Here is a 3,688-nt window from a genome sequence, read left to right on the forward strand (position 1 = left end):
GCCCTTCCACAAATAAGATCCACTTCTTATTTGTGGAAGGGCGAAATGGGCGTTGACTATTAGACGCCTTCATTATAGCCATCCTTGTCTATCACATGGATTTCTAAGGCTTACTTTATCGCTCTCACGTAACTTCTGATAGACCATCGGTACTTTCCTACACTGTAGATAAGTAAGGTGCGGCGTCGTTACGGTAGCGGAATTGTGAATTCTAAGTGATTTACGCAATCAATTGTTAGATATGTGGGGGCTATACGGTATAACTAGAAAGAAACGATACCAGCACAAAAAAAAGTGACGTAAATATACGAGTAATAGGAGGTCAACATTTAGTTTGAGAAAAAAACACCGTACTCTACCTAAGTAATGCCGAAGACGGCGCGGCGGTTCCAGGGGGTTGTTCCTAAAGGGGAAGGGTTTTAGTGGGTAAAAATCCCACAGTCCCCCATACTACCCTACTACGTACCCTACTAAAATTATTTCTCTCCCTACTATTTACATCGTTAACACCAGCGAGAGAAAAAAAAATGTAGATGGACAGAGAGAAAATAAAGGCGGAGAATAAATACAGACTAACAAGCAAACAAACAGATGTGCAAGTAAAAAGGCAAACAGATAAACAGAGACAAAAGTAAGCAGGCGAGCATTTGTATAATATTTTTCACCTCTCATTCTTTAACCTTGAAACGACCTTGAACATGAGGTGATAGATAGAGCTTAACCGACCTCGGCATCGGGCATTGGGCTACCCCAAAAACCCGTAGGCCTACCTAGGTAGAGTCTGGTGTTTTTTTTTTCAAACTAAATGTTAACCTGTGTAATTTTCAACGATGTTTCATATGATTGTCATAATCTACAACTATGTTGATTAAAGGCTATACACGTGTACATGTATTTTGACGCGCTGAATCCGAATTCATCGTTAGCTTTACTCCAGCACCCACAGCATTTTAAGTAAACCGCGAAAAATGGTTGAAAATCCCGAAAAATCGTAGAAAAGTCGATTAATGAACATCATCAGTGCTTTGAAGAAAAATATTTGAACCGTATAAAGGCTTAGTCAAGTTATTTGAGAAAAATTGAAACTCCAAATTATTTCTTATGCCTATAACGTACTTTTTTGTCCTCGAACTTGCGCAGAGGGTTTTAGACTCTTTTCGAACTACTTTTCAGTTTCTCTTTTATCTGCCCTGGTATCTTACTTCAATTTCGTTCAGGGCTTCCAAAAGACGCGGCGGAATTTTTGGCTAAAAGTAGAAGATTGGTATTAAAAACGAAATCAACTTTTTACAATCGAGAAAAGTTTGGAAGGTCCTTCAATAAAGAAGACGATAGCCCTTTGGTGTATTGTACAAATTTTTAAGGTTTGATGTACGAATTGAAACCTAACGTTTATATTATTTATATGTCGGAGATGTCTTTCTTACAGACAGAGTCCTTCAGACTTTGGAAATTCCAGAATTCTTTACTCAGTCAGGGAATACTCTTTTATAAATTGTACCTAGACCATAAAACTTAGAACAGTTATTTATGATTTAAGCCGGTTATGTTATTCCCGAGTTTTATTTTGGCAAGCTTGGGTTTGGAGGGACTTACGGGTCACTCAACGTAGCCGCGGTCAAAGGATAGATAGCATGTACCTTATAATTACTTTATAAGGGAATCCCTGGGAGATAACGAATTTGATTGGTTCATTTAAGAATAATTTTGACCTGACGAGTGAAGAGAAGTACAGAGAGATGTACTTAAGGCAGTTCTACTTGAGCATTGAAGACGTGAGTACACTGCTATTCTGTTGACCGTGGATTCGTTATCGGGCCTCTGGTTGTTGTCATAAAACACCTCGAGTATTTTATTTGTAACGTTTTATTTTAAATTATATTCATTTACGGTATTACTTATTATTTCGTGAAGATGAGTGATACGAGTAGTGATATTAACGCCCAAGTTAGCTCTACGACTCCGACATATAAATATTGTTAAAAACTAATATTTGGTTTACTTTTAAAATTAAAGATTTAGGTAAAACTGATTGAAATAACTTTAATATTTTCGACCTGAATACAACCACTGCTTATTAGTCAATGCCCGCTCCTATGCTACCCATCGATGAACTCATACTTTGTTTTATAAACATTTGTGATTTACAATCACCGATCGAGTAGCAAGGAATAATCTATATCAGATATTTAGCGATTCTCTCTTCATGGTTTTCACAATATATATAATTTAATGCAAACAGTTTTGAAATTTATTATCTCGGACTTTAGCTACAATATCTCTTACAGTTCATTACTGCAAACATATTTGTTTCAAAACTACCAGTTGCTTAAAATATATGTATATTTTTAAAATTTAGTATTAATGTAGAAATTATTCAAAACAAATGTAGCATATTATAATTAAATTAATGTTTTCTTGAAAGAAAATTGTAGCAGGTCACAGGATGGCGTAGCTGGGAAGTAGCACGATAGATGGAGCCACTTTCGCTTTGTGTATACACTCTCTGTGTGAATAATGACACTAAGGTAGCTGGATCGTTCTAATGACGTAACGATGAGGACTATCAATAAGTCCAAAACGATCTACGTCTGATTGGTTTTTGCGTGTACACTGTATTTATTATGATGTCGATAAACGTTTCAAAGTCTTAAAATTATAGTTACCTAGTAATTCATATATGACGTAGCATTCAATTCAGTACAACAATTCTCAAACTGTTAAATACATTCCCAATCGACGTATTGTAAACTTTAATAAAACTCTATGAGACAACTTACCTATACCTACAACATTATACTGACTTTAATACAAATAAACCAAAATCCTTACAAAAACTTCATTAAATGACGTTTAAAACTCGTTTATAAATAATGCTTTTAATAGTTGCACAATCGGCATTAACGGTTTAGTTTTAATATTACAATTTTAAAAACAGTATACGGGGTGTTAAAAAAAGAGTGTCAAATATTTAAGGAGGGAATAGTATGAACCAAAATAAGCAGAAAAGTCTCAATAAACATGGGTCCGCAAAGTAACGGTTGCGGAGATATGGACCACTATTCGTTTTTCAAACATTTTATTTTATTTTCACGTTTTTCATTAAACATTTGAATGGGTATTGTAGATGACAGGTTTCTAGGTCCTGTTGTTTTACCAAACCGATTAACAGGCGCTGCTTACTTCAACTTTCTGCAGAACACACTGTATGAGTTTTTGGAAGACATTCCTTTGAATCAGAGGCAACAAATGTGGTTCCAGCATGATGGTGCTCCAGCTCATTTTTCCATGGCCGTTAGAGAGCATTTACACCAAACTTTTCCACATAGATGGGTAGGAAGGGCCGGACCTGTTTTATGGCCTCCAAGATCGCCTGATCTGAACCCTCTAGATTTCTTTGTTTGGGGATATTTGAAGACATTAGTGTATGGTACTCCTGTAAATAGCCTGGAAGAGCTGCAGCTACGGATTAATCAAAAGTGTCAAGAAATCCAAACCAAGGAGGGTGTTTTCGAAAGAGTTCGAATATCGTTGAGACGAAGATGTCGTGCCTGCTTGGAAATGGACGGAGGGCACTTTGAACATCTTCTGTAACTTTGTTTTTTGTTTGTTAAAAGCTTCCTTTGTCGGTTTATTCCTAATAAAATAAAATGTTTGAAAAACGAATAGTGGTCCATATCTCCGCAAC

The sequence above is a fragment of the Anoplophora glabripennis genome, unplaced genomic scaffold (genome assembly GCF_000390285.2).
Source record: "Anoplophora glabripennis isolate ALB-LARVAE unplaced genomic scaffold, Agla_2.0 scaffold517, whole genome shotgun sequence".
Classification (NCBI taxonomy): Eukaryota; Metazoa; Arthropoda; class Insecta; order Coleoptera; family Cerambycidae; genus Anoplophora; species Anoplophora glabripennis.